Source organism: Lactuca serriola, chromosome 8, assembly GCF_051521515.1.
Source record: "Lactuca serriola cultivar US96UC23 chromosome 8, Lser_US96UC23_V15, whole genome shotgun sequence".
Classification (NCBI taxonomy): domain Eukaryota; kingdom Viridiplantae; phylum Streptophyta; class Magnoliopsida; order Asterales; family Asteraceae; genus Lactuca; species Lactuca serriola.
This window is the reverse complement of record NC_136415.1, coordinates 111,059,742-111,072,442: the sequence shown is the minus strand read 5'-3', so window position 1 is coordinate 111,072,442 and position 12,701 is coordinate 111,059,742.

Below are 12,701 nucleotides of genomic sequence, written 5' to 3'. Positions count from 1 at the left end.
TTAGGTCTACAGGAGGTCCACTAACCAGACCATCAACAACCTAAAAGCCATTGGGCCCACCAAGGCCCAATAATAAATGGCCTCTCCGGAGGCCCAACGCTCAAGTCAAAAAGGCAAGCCCAACACAAGGGCCCAAAGCACTTATATATAATCCACTGGTCCGAAACTCTATTTCAACAAGCCCAAACTCTAGGCCCAACACTCAAGGCCCATAATGAGACTTAGCCCATAAGTCCACAGTGAGGTTACACAGGGCGAACCTCTCTTGGTACACTCAGCGTACTCACGAATCCATATTGGCCATCGGGGACACTAGGGCAGTATGCGGGGCGTACAGGAATTACGCTCAGCGTACTCCCCAGATTCACTCTTTCTACTCACTTGGTCATAATCAGTTAAGACATTACCTCAAACCCCAGATCTGGACTCTCTAATGGCCCTTACTCCATAAAGTCAATGACTTTAAGCCTTTGCATGGCTGATTAGGTCACAAACACTCAAAACACTCATCCTCTTTCCTCATAAAGCTCATAACTCATGCATGGCTTGATTCTAACGTCCAAGATTGGATTTTTATGACTTTACTCCACAGAATACACTAAAAGGGGGTTGATCAAGGTCTATGGAGCTCATTATCTCATAAAGTCTCCAACTTTTGGGACAAAACCCTAAAATACTCCATATAAATGCACAAATCAAAAGAGTGAGAAAGCTTGAAGCTTTATACCTCTATGTGAAGCTTTCCACACAGATAAGCTCAAATCCAAATGCCTGGACTCACACTCCTTCTTCACCAAGGCTTCTTCTCCACTTCAAGAGCACAAGATTACACTCACAAGCTCTCAAATGCATTCATAAGCAATAAGAACGATGATTTAGGGTTAGGAGGGTTTGGTGTCTAGGAATGGTGGCCAGGAATGAGGCCATCATATCCTTTATATAGGGGACTCACCAACAATTAGGGTTTCCACTTTGTGCCTAGTACGCCCAGCGTACCCTCTGGTACTCCCGGCGTACTAGGTGACTCAGCTTGAAAATCACGCACACGAGTACACTAAGCGTACACATATGTACGCCCAATGTACTCAGCTGCCACCTTTCTCAAATAAGGGACTTATCTTGCAAAAACTTAAAACTTCCATTATTTCCTCGATATAACCTTGATTCCCATGAACCTCAAACCTACGGAAAGGTGACGATATGCCCTAAGCTTCTAGCAACTCGTTGTAACTCCGAGACTTCCTCATGTACGGGTTGCAGCCCACGAACCCTAACCACTGATGACTCGAAACAGGACGTTACACGTAGTATTCGTTTAATCGAGAATTTTCATAAAAAGAACTTCAAAATCTAACTTCGTATGAGGAAGTTATGATTTTTCTAATTTTTGGTATAACAGGATGTAGCTAAAAACTCGAAATAAAGATCGAGGGACTTTTAGCTGACACAACCTAAATGAGAATCGAAGGTCTCGTCAATAGTAGTACAACGGTAAAAAGACAGAAGAAAACAAACGTCAGATGAAGAAGCTATGAATTTTTAATGGACTTTTCATGTCCTGGTCTGCTAAAAATTTAACATTAAAAATAAAGTCAAAATTAGTCGACCGAGTCTAAACGAAAGTTATAGAGCATAATCTCACCTTCACGTAGATATAAAGAACGTCAAAAACGGAGCTCGTATGCAAAAGATATGAATTTCTGAATTTCAGAACACAAACTTCGAGGTCTGACCAAGTTCACGACGTGAACATAGAATTCACAACGTGAACTAGTTGAACGACACCTATTAAGCCTAGAAGACACGCGACAAGCCTAGGAGATGACCAGGATCAAATTCACGACGTGAACATACATGGTTCACGACGTGAACCTCAAATTCCAGCCTTTAAGTAGAGGATCAACCTTCTTACTTCCGTTTACACAAACACACAATCCTCTCTCTCGTGTTTCTGATTTTGAGCTGTTTTTTCGAGCCGACGATCGCTAACTGCTGACCGTGTCTAGTTAGATTCTACCAGAAAAAAGGCACTTAAATGGTATTTTCATCGCAACATTCAGTTATTTCACGGTGAGTTCAATATAAGGACAATTATATGTTATGTGTTATATATTCGATGTACTTTCCTGTGTTATATCGGATTTATGCCTTTGGCCATGTAGAGCATGACTCGTATAACTTCTGGTATTGGCATATGGCAATGTAGGGCTGAAAGCCTGTATATTCTAGCAAAAATGATAATCCAAAATTGTATATTCAATTTCATTTGGGTTGAAGCTTTATTGATGTATATCAAGTTGAAATTATTATGTCACATTAATTGTAAATCATTGAATCAGATTGTTGGTTGATATGGAAAGCATGTCATATGATACACATACACCTTTGTTGTTCTTTGTCCATCTTTTGCTTCTGTCATATTGAAATATATATGGCATAACGTTATATTGTAACTGTTATTGAACTCACTAAGCGTCACCCGCTTATCCCTCTCAATGTGTAAACTATTGCAGGTGATAAGCATCAAATATAGTCATGTACTAGTAGAAGATGTAGAATATATAATATTATAGCTTTTGTATTTAGTGTTTAATTTCCTGGGAAGCTATGTAATATATATATATATATATATATATATATATATATATATATATATATATATATATAATTTTGTAAAAAAAAAACTCGTTAGTCGGTTTGTATCCAGTCTTTTGTAATAAAACCATATTTGTAAAATATTTTTATGAATATGCATGTAGCATGTTTGGAGTAATATTGTAAAGTTTAGAATGGGGTTCTTTCAATATTACTCTCAACGAATAAGAGGGACAAATCCCATCTTGACTACATACACCCATCAATGTAGTTCATTTCATACCCAACAATGACCCTTATGACTACCTTTTACAATACAACGTTAAACCATGTCAAAGTAAAACAATTCCTACACTTTTAAGTACCAAATATGTCTCTCGGGTCTAAGAATACAAATACACAACCTTGAGCAAAGCATCATTCATGACTACAATGCTTAAAGTGATTTTGATGCAGATCAGGTCCAATACTTATTCTCCTAATCAAGTACCTATGAAGTTGGTAGCGGCTCTTGCTATTCTCATCTCCATTAGAATCAATCAATCCACTCATATTAGTCTTACCTCATAGATGCTCCCACAACTATGAACGACTATGGACATTTAGAGTAACCTAGTTATTCAAGGATTTAATGATGCTAATAGAGAACACAACAATTATTTAATGAAAGAATCATCCAATATCTCAACTCATTACAATATATGTTGCTTTTATTGTTCTAATATCCAAATACTAAATTTCAACAAAATATATCTACTTATATCAATAAGGCCCTTCACCAACTTTACTTTCATGATTTAGCCGATGAAGGAGATTTGTTAGGTAGATCTGACAAACTTGATTTGTAAAAATTTACGAATACAAAAATTTTTTAGTTATATATATACATATATATATATATATATATATATATATATATATATATATATATATATATAAATAGAACTATCGAGAATGTATTAGATACTTAAACATGACTTAGATACCAATACTTGCGTAATGGGATTACTCATAGTCATAATGAACTATACAATAAGCATCTTTGTATGTGGTTCTCCAAACCACAATGTACTCTAACTCTAATGTGTAACTGTATTTAAAAACTACGTGGAACTAATATCCATCTTTGTGATTGAAAGTCATCTCAATCTATTTGAATGTTTAACACATGTGTAACATCTTTAAACATATCTTTCTTTCAAATACTCTGCATATTAGGAATATTTCTCTAGTATTTGCAAGTAATTTAGAATGTTCCTATAAGTCACATCATGAATTGTTCTCAGATTAAACTGGTATTATTCAACATGCTCTAAGCATACGATTTATCTAGACTTCATGCATAATCATGACACATATGATTAATGCAATTGCAACAACATATGAAATACAATCATATTATCTAGTTCAAAACATTTGCACTAGGATTTTGATTAAAATCATGTCATGTGGTATTTGACAAGATAACTCTCTCGGAGTCCTTTATCTTAAGCTCTTTAAGATCCTTGAAAATTAATGCAATTTTACTTAGTCCTTTAAGTTGCCATGATCTATCTATATAGATCTTTATTCCAAGAATTATCATGACGACTACATATAAGACTAGGAATGTTACTGCGCTCCAACTAGCTTTATAGAAAACACAATAGTCATCTTCATTTATAACCAAATCATACTATGTAATTATCGTATAAGAAAAAAGATTCTTACTTTGAGATGTTGGTTTAAATCTTGGAAAGATTTTCATTCATGATTGTTTCTGAAAACTCACTTACTCTTTATATTCATGATATATAGAGGGACGTTAATCAAGCTTATACTTGATAATCATACATGAATGCATCTATATGTGTTTCATTTTTCTGATAAACTATTGAGCAGATTTAACAACAGTTGAAAACTTGCTAGTTCGAAACTATGATACATTTAGCTTATGGTTCTTTAGCTCTTAAAGTTCCATATTTCTCCCACTTAGAAAAACAACTTTCTAAGTACTTGTCTTATGTAATGGAAATTAATGGGATTATTACAAACTTCATCCTAAACAATAATTTAGGATAGTCTACATAAACACAGTTAGTAGATTCTAGAGTGGTCAAACATATTGTCTAACATAAACTCTAAAACTCCATACCTTTTAGATAAGGATAAACCATTACATCCTTCGTCTAATGAAAGTATTTAATCCACTTGTTTGGTTGGATATATATATATATATATATATATATATATATATATATATATATATACACACACACACACATATATATATATATATATATATATATATATATATATTCAATATTTATTTGTTGTAGTAAGCTTAATTTTGAAAATTTATAAAGTAAATAGTTCTTTTAAAAACATCATAAAATAAACTACAAGGTCTGTTTTATCCTATTCAAAAAACATGTGCTATCGACATTCAACCAGTTGCCAAGTGACCCTATCCCACTAGAGAATACGAAGGCTACCTAAAACATCAGAAGATAGATCCAAGTGACCATGTGATCCTGTTCCACAAGAATCATACTAATGACGAGTGAGTGTTTTTGATGGAATGGGTTGTGAATCGATTCCTCAACTCCAAAGATGTTCCAAGAAGACTTGGTTTAGAAAACTCATTTTCTTTATCATTGGTTTAAAATACTCATTTTCTTTATCACAAAGAAAGGTTAATGATGATATCATTAAGTTGTATTTTATTTTCACTATGAAACAATTTGAGCAAATCAAAGGTTTCAACAATAACGAATAAAAATCGTCAGTGAAATTGATTAAGTATCTATCACCAAATCTATTCATGGATTGAAAAGATTACATACATCACTTATGTATAATACTTTGACAAACTTTTTGTTCTTTAACTACTAATAGATAAAGACACTTGTGAATCATCTTCCCATATAAATAGATTCACATATATCAATTGAATTAAGCTCATATGCCTTACAAAATTCCATCCTTTTGAAGTTGGCATATGTGTTTCATATTTACATAGTCATGATGATAATGAAATGCGTAGAAAAGTTTCAATCAAATATCATTTGATTATTTAGTTGTTATTATTAGAACTATCAATTTAACGGAAGATTATAGATTTACTTCATAAAGGACATTATGAGCAAATATTCTTTAATACAGAATACATCGTTTCAGAACATGAATGTGAACATTCATTAAATGATAAGTAAATCTAAGTTTATTCATAAATTTACAATTGTTACATGTCCCTATAAGAATAGGTACAAAACATCTATTGTTTAAATAAAGACTACAACAACACTTGTTGTATCTTCAACACGAAATACCATTCGTTTGTAATCAGTTGATTATTTCTTCTATTCATCAGCACATAATATCAATTATTAGTGTTACCTGAATTATAACATACTTAAGTGAATGATGGAAAAAAAATAAATAGTTCTATCATATAGATATTTGAAGTCTTTATCAAGTCATATTTCCTGCAGCTCGATGAGATTGGAGGATCAGTTCCTCTTTCAATGCCAAGTTTCTTCCGCAATAGAAACAACATTGATCATTTAGGCCATTTCTTGATTTATGGGTTTATTTTTTATATCCCTTAACTGTACTATAAGTCTATTTAAGTACACAATCTCTTAGATCTTCCTTTATTCAATTCCTGAACAAAATTGAAACACTTTCTACCGTTCTGATTGAATATTTGTTTTACTTTATGGGACATCTAATATGTTTCATAATTATCCAAGACTTTTTGCAAGTCAATGTTAATTTCTTCAGTATGATGTGAGATTCATCAATATCATCACAATAATACTTCCATCAAAGTATCATGATTAGACAGATTGGTGTGCAAAGGTTATTCAGGTATGGGATCAATCTGTACATATAATATCTACTTTTGCTTAAGGTATAACCTCAGGATATTATACCTGTTATAGAAATTATAACCATCAAATGTTACTATCTCTTGAAACTCAAAAAAAAGAGGTTTTGCAGGTCGTAAGAGTATTAACAGTCGTTAACAAAATTTAACAAAGATTCATTTAGTTTTTAAAATATTAAGTCTTTAAAAATTAATACCTTTTATTGTTTCTTAAAACATTAATGTATTAAATTCTAGGATCCAAGTAACGACACAAGTAAATGTTTATGTGACCTTTATCCCATTAACGTAATCAAACGCGCTAGGTAGCGATTACCAATTGCATACAATATGTAACTCCTGGTTATGGGATCCTAAACAACTATTATTTAATTTTTCATGTTTATCCCATATATTCCTCGGACCTCTCATGCTTAGGTGAAATTTATCATATAAGATTCTTATCAAGTCATCTTACTTGAAACAACTTGTAGTATTTTAACTAACCAGTGACAAGGTGACCCTTTAGAAACCAAAATACTACAAAACCACCCCAAACATCATAAGACAATCCTAATGACCAGGTGACCATGTGACACTAAGACCATACAAATGATACCAAGTGTTCTTCAAAAGGACGACAATGACTTGCATTTTTAGAGAAGGCTTTTATATATATGTCTTACAATTATAATTTATAAAAACATGGTCTCATGAATATTGTATGCATCCAACAAATCATGTACCATTTTGTAAAATTCATATATGTTTTTATGAGGTTCTTTAGGTGTCAACTAAAACTTCATTTTACCTGCCATTAACCACGAACAATTATAAACTAAAATCTTGTATTTTAAAGTTTAGTCGTAGATCGGTTTTAAGAATCGGTAATAGTCTTATTAAAATTTCATTTTATACTTAAGACTTGGAGTTTTGGATAATTTCTGAAATCAAAATTTTAAATCTCCTTTTAACAATAAAAAAACTTACGACTTCATGCATTCATAGAATAAACTCAATTTTATGCATCTTATGATAAAAGTCATATTTTTTATAAACCAAAACTTGGGTGATGACACTTATGTTTTAAATCTTATTTGGAATGCATAAAACATAATATCAAGATGTTGCATTATGTTTAAAACACCAGTATCATATATTATGTTTCGACACAAAAAATAATCTCTAGTTTTATTATTTGTCGTTATAACGCTATAAATTGATTTTAGTATTTTTTTAATAAAAAGTCCTTATTTATTATAAAGGCACAAAGTTTATATAATGTTTAAACATCTTTTAAACCATTTCAAACATTTTAAAGTTGGGTATTAATAAGTTTTACAATAAAACTATTTTTAACAAAAATCGAATTTTAACTTGTAAAACGTTTTTATAAAAATCCATTTATAAACATCTTATGTTATATTTTAAATATTTTTACACAGACTCCAAGTGATATTATCTTATTTTAAAATGTTGTTTGAAATGTAAACCTCATTTCATACACAAAACATAACATAAAAAAAAAACATCACAAGCATGCATTATAATGTATATAAACCAATCCATGTCTAGTAATAATTTTTGTGAGCCATCACAGGAATTATTAAGTTTTTTTTAAAGGACTTAAGGGAAACTTCAAAAGTATTCAAGCTCCCACTTGCCAAGTCAACTATTTTTTCCAAAATAACTTCAAATCTTAATGATGTGAAAGTTGCAACACTTAAACTAGTAAGACTATTATTAAGCCCAAAACCAAAAGTAGAATCTTATGGTTGGGATTATAGTCTAAATTGGTTAAGTCATATTCAAGGAGGCCATTTCTTCTTGTTGTTACATTTAAAAGAAAATACAACTAGTTCTAACTAATTTATTACAACAAATCAACAAATGATAATATATATATATATATATATATATATATATATATATATATATATATATATATATATATATATCTATTAAATCTTATGAATAAATAATTAACAACCAAACACAACACAAAGGTTTAAATGGCATGTTTATGCACAACAACATATTAGATATAATAACAAACAACTCTTTGTTTTTTCTAAGGAAACTTTTATATAACCAAAATGCATTAAAAATGATTATATATAAAAATAAAGAGTTTTAACCAAGAAGTTGCCAAAGAAGACAAATATGGATTTTTCTTAACTAAAGGAAATCCATGCTTGTTTTCCAAAAACCATAGATTATGAAACACAAAAAATCAGTCAAACATATAAAATATGGCTCTGATACCACTAATGGGTTTTGATATAAAATATAAGTTTGTTTTTCACAAAAACTGCCACATAAGTCTTATAAAAATAACAAGTCTATTTTTAGTTTATAACAAAACCAAACCATCAAGGATTCATTTATAGAGGTTAGAATGAAATAAAAAACAACCACATTGTTTTTAGAATGACAAAATTTAAAGCCTTTGAACCCACTTGGTTTTGGGGTGTTGATGAAGATAGCAAAAAATAAAAGAACATGATTTTCTCTATGTCTATCCACCATCAAGAGTAAGGCACTTGAAATGCTAGTTTCTTCTTGTATTTTTGAGTGTGTTAAGACATTAAGTGCTTAATTCAAATAAGCACTAAAGTAGATAACTCTAGGAAGCTTTAAACTACCAAGCTAACTTCAACAAAGTGAAAGGAGGAGAGATAGATAATTTTTGGCCACTAGTAATAAGAAGAGTATTAAGACTAAAAATACTAGCAAGTTTTCTTCATAAGACTCTCTTATATACTCCATGCAAGCATAAAGGCTACTCCTTATTTTATTCTAAAGTAATACTCTAGAAAGGAAGGCATGTCAGAGAAGTTATGGAGGTTGAAAAGCAACCTATATACATCTTACACCAATTTCGGCCATACCTCTAAGGAAAAGAAAGATTCTTTTATTTTTTTATCAACTTAAAGTTTGTAAAATATAAATTTTATCTTTAGGTAAAAGACAAAATAATCCAACTAGTCCAAAATATAATGCATGACTTATTAATTCATACCATATGAAGTAATGACTAGTTATACTCTCTTATAACTATTATTTTCACAAAACAGTAATTATTCCCTAATTAAAAATAACAATTGATATTATTTTTTAATAATCACATTAATAGTAAATATACAAAGTGTGTCAATGTGATAAAGGTGTGACCCTATAGGACCATATAATGTCATTCAATAATGATTTTTGGGCATATAGATCCAACAATCTTCAGGGTGCGTTGTCTCATAGTCTGTTTATCAGACCCTCTTCTATCGATTGTTTAGTTAGCTACCCTGATGCTGATTGGAACGACTGTCCTCACACTCCTTGGTCCACGTATCGGTTTTTTGTCTATCATGGTGATAACCTTGTTTCATGGTCATTTAAATGTCAACATGTTGTCTCTCGCTGGTATCGTAGGGTAGCTAATGTTGTTGTTGAAACTACATGGCTTGGTAACCTTCTTCTCAAGTTACAATGTCCATTATTTGAAGCTATAGTTGTGTTTTGCGACAATGTGAGTGTCATGTATTTATCTTTTAAGCCTATACAACATCAATGTACCAAGCATGTTGAAATATATTTACATTTTTTAAAAAGCGTGTTGTCATTGCACATATGCGTGTTTTGCACGTGTCATCCGCTCACCAGTTTGCAGATGTTTTTACAAAGGGTCTTAAGATTCAATTATTTATGGATTTTCAGGACAGTTTAAACACTTTGTAAAGCCCATGTTCAAACTAAGGGTTGTGTTAATTTATATTTGTTTTATATTATTTGTATAGTATAGGGACCCTTATGTTATATATATATATATATATATATATATATATATATATATATATATATATATATATATATATATATACACGGTTCACTTGAGATTCAACAAAAAAAAATAGAGATCTTGAGATTCAACCTCAACCATATATTTCTCATTTGTCGCTCTAACGCTCGAGCATACCGACAACAATGATGTATGTTTAATCATAAATGATTATACTTCAGAGAGGTATAATCATATATCAATATACATTTTTATACGTATATGCCTAATCAGAAATTATTATACATATATGTATGTTCTTAGATTGAGTAATCATATATGATTATAATGGTCGGTGGAAGAATAGGTGGTGGTGGTATAACTGGCGATGGTGGCAGTGCTGGGATCGGCTGGTGGCAGAGGTGGTGGCGGCGGTGGCGATTGTGCTGATGGGGAAGGTGGTGGAGGTGAAAAAACAAGGGGTACTACATAATCATTTATGATTGTAACTGACCCGTCGTGCCAGTACGTCGGAGGGTTAGAGCGAAATATCTGAATTATGTGTGAAGGTTTTGATTTGATCGGACACACTTCAAGTATAAATAACAAAAGTAAACTAATCTACGAAAAACAAAGAACTGAAAGTAAATAACACAAAGATTTCTCCAAATTGTTCTTTCACCAAAAAAGGGTTTGTCTTCACCAAGAATACGGGTTGTCAGAAAGACGATTATGACACCAAGTTGTGTTAACATTAGGGTTTCACACTATGGTTCAATATATACTAATCTATACAAGTGTATCCATCGATTGAAGGGATTATATCTTATTTATACCAAGAACTGATCTTCATAACAAAGGTATCAAATATGCTATCTATTCTATACTTATCTATATCATTACCTAATATACAAAAGATTACATAAAATAACTATACTAAGCGTTGACACTGATAGTCTTGATATGCTGATGCTGACGGTATGTACGCTGACGCTGATAGACAAGCGTGTAGGAGAGTTTGACTCATCAGATCATAAGGTGTTGCCTTACAATCTCCCCCTATCTGATGATGTCAAACCTAATATTCAATGAGTTCTTCACTTCGTGCTCCCCCTGAGAGTAAGATATCGAAACTTTAAATTCTTCAGCTTTAATGAATTTATGAATGACGACTTTATGATTACTTTCCATTTATGATTGTTAATTAGTGGGGATAGTGTGTATATATATATATATATATATATATATATATATATATATTAGTAGAAGCAGACGACATATATGTGATGAGCTAAGAATGTTGATGTCAGTTTGACTCCTTAGATTGTTGACTCCCCCTTAGATTAATAACGTTTAGTAGTTTCTTCAACTAGATTCTCTCCCTTTTTGACATCAGTAGAAAAGTAGAATTGTTGTAGCTTGCAATTTAGTAAGATTGTGATATCTCCTGTTAGTGCGAGCTAAAACTATCATTCACCGACATAGTATTGCGAGATCTCATCAGTGTGTTGTTTCATACGCTGACTCATAAATCACTTTTATTAGAAGAAAAAGGGAAATAGTGGGTAGGTGTGTGTAATACATCACATACAATGATATACCCATCCACACATATTTGTCAAGATCTCATCAATGTATGGTACATTACGTTGAATCTCAAAGCTTTTAAGAAGAATGTAAGATTAATAATGGATTGGTGCGTGTGATAGCCTACGATACATAGACTAACCATCAGCACATAGTTTCAAACTTTTATCAATGTATGGTATATCATAATGAATCGTTAAGTTTTATTAAGGAGAGAAATGAGAGAATGGATTGTTTCAGTTACATTGAGGTAAAATCAGCATGAATCATTAACAAATATAACCCATCAGAAAGAAGTGGTTTAATTCTTGCATCATAGAGTTTTAGTTGCGGTCTAGAATCAAAGATTCACCATCAATTCATAATGGTACCATGTCGTACCTCAGTCTAGGAGGTCAGGTACATGAACAAACCTTCGTCATTTAAGGACTAGACAATTATCTCTTATTCTGATGACTTTGCGATCAGTGTAAGCCATTGGGTTATGCTCAATGCTTCAGCAGAACATGAGACTTGATACATACGACAAGCATACTTCCAAGGACAAGGTAGGGTAAGAAGCAATTGAATACAAGTGAACACCCATGCCTTTCTAGATTTTTTTAACTTGGACTAGGCAATCTCACTTAGAAAGTTTAGACAATGCTAGACAGTCAACGTGAAGGGGTGACTCAGTGTTCTCAGCAGATGGTTTTATTGATGAGAGACTTAGAGAGATTTAGTCACATACAACAACATGCTTCTAGGAACGATGATTTGGCGAAAGTTACACACTTGGCTAAGAATACCACGTCAATATCAATAAGAGTGGTACAAAAGAGTTAGTAGCAAATAATATAAGATTACAATAAAAAAAAGTTAGTCAAACAAAGAAAAAGAATATACAGGCTTTTTAGA